Below are 221 nucleotides of genomic sequence, written 5' to 3' on the forward strand. Positions count from 1 at the left end.
CCTCAGAGGGTCTGTCCTGGTGTCCCCGGATCATGAAAGTGGCCCTCCTTTGGACCCTCTCAATGATGTCCACATCCCTCCTGAAGTGCAGCGCCCAGAAAGGACACAGTACTCCAACTGTGGCCTGATCAGTGTCACATAGAGGGGGGAGGATCACCTCCTTGCCCCTGCTTGGGATGCATCTGTGGATGCACGACAAGGTATGGTTAGCCCTACTGACC

This window comes from Alligator sinensis, unplaced genomic scaffold, assembly GCF_000455745.1.
Source record: "Alligator sinensis unplaced genomic scaffold, ASM45574v1 scaffold374_1, whole genome shotgun sequence".
NCBI classification, from domain to species: Eukaryota; Metazoa; Chordata; order Crocodylia; family Alligatoridae; genus Alligator; species Alligator sinensis.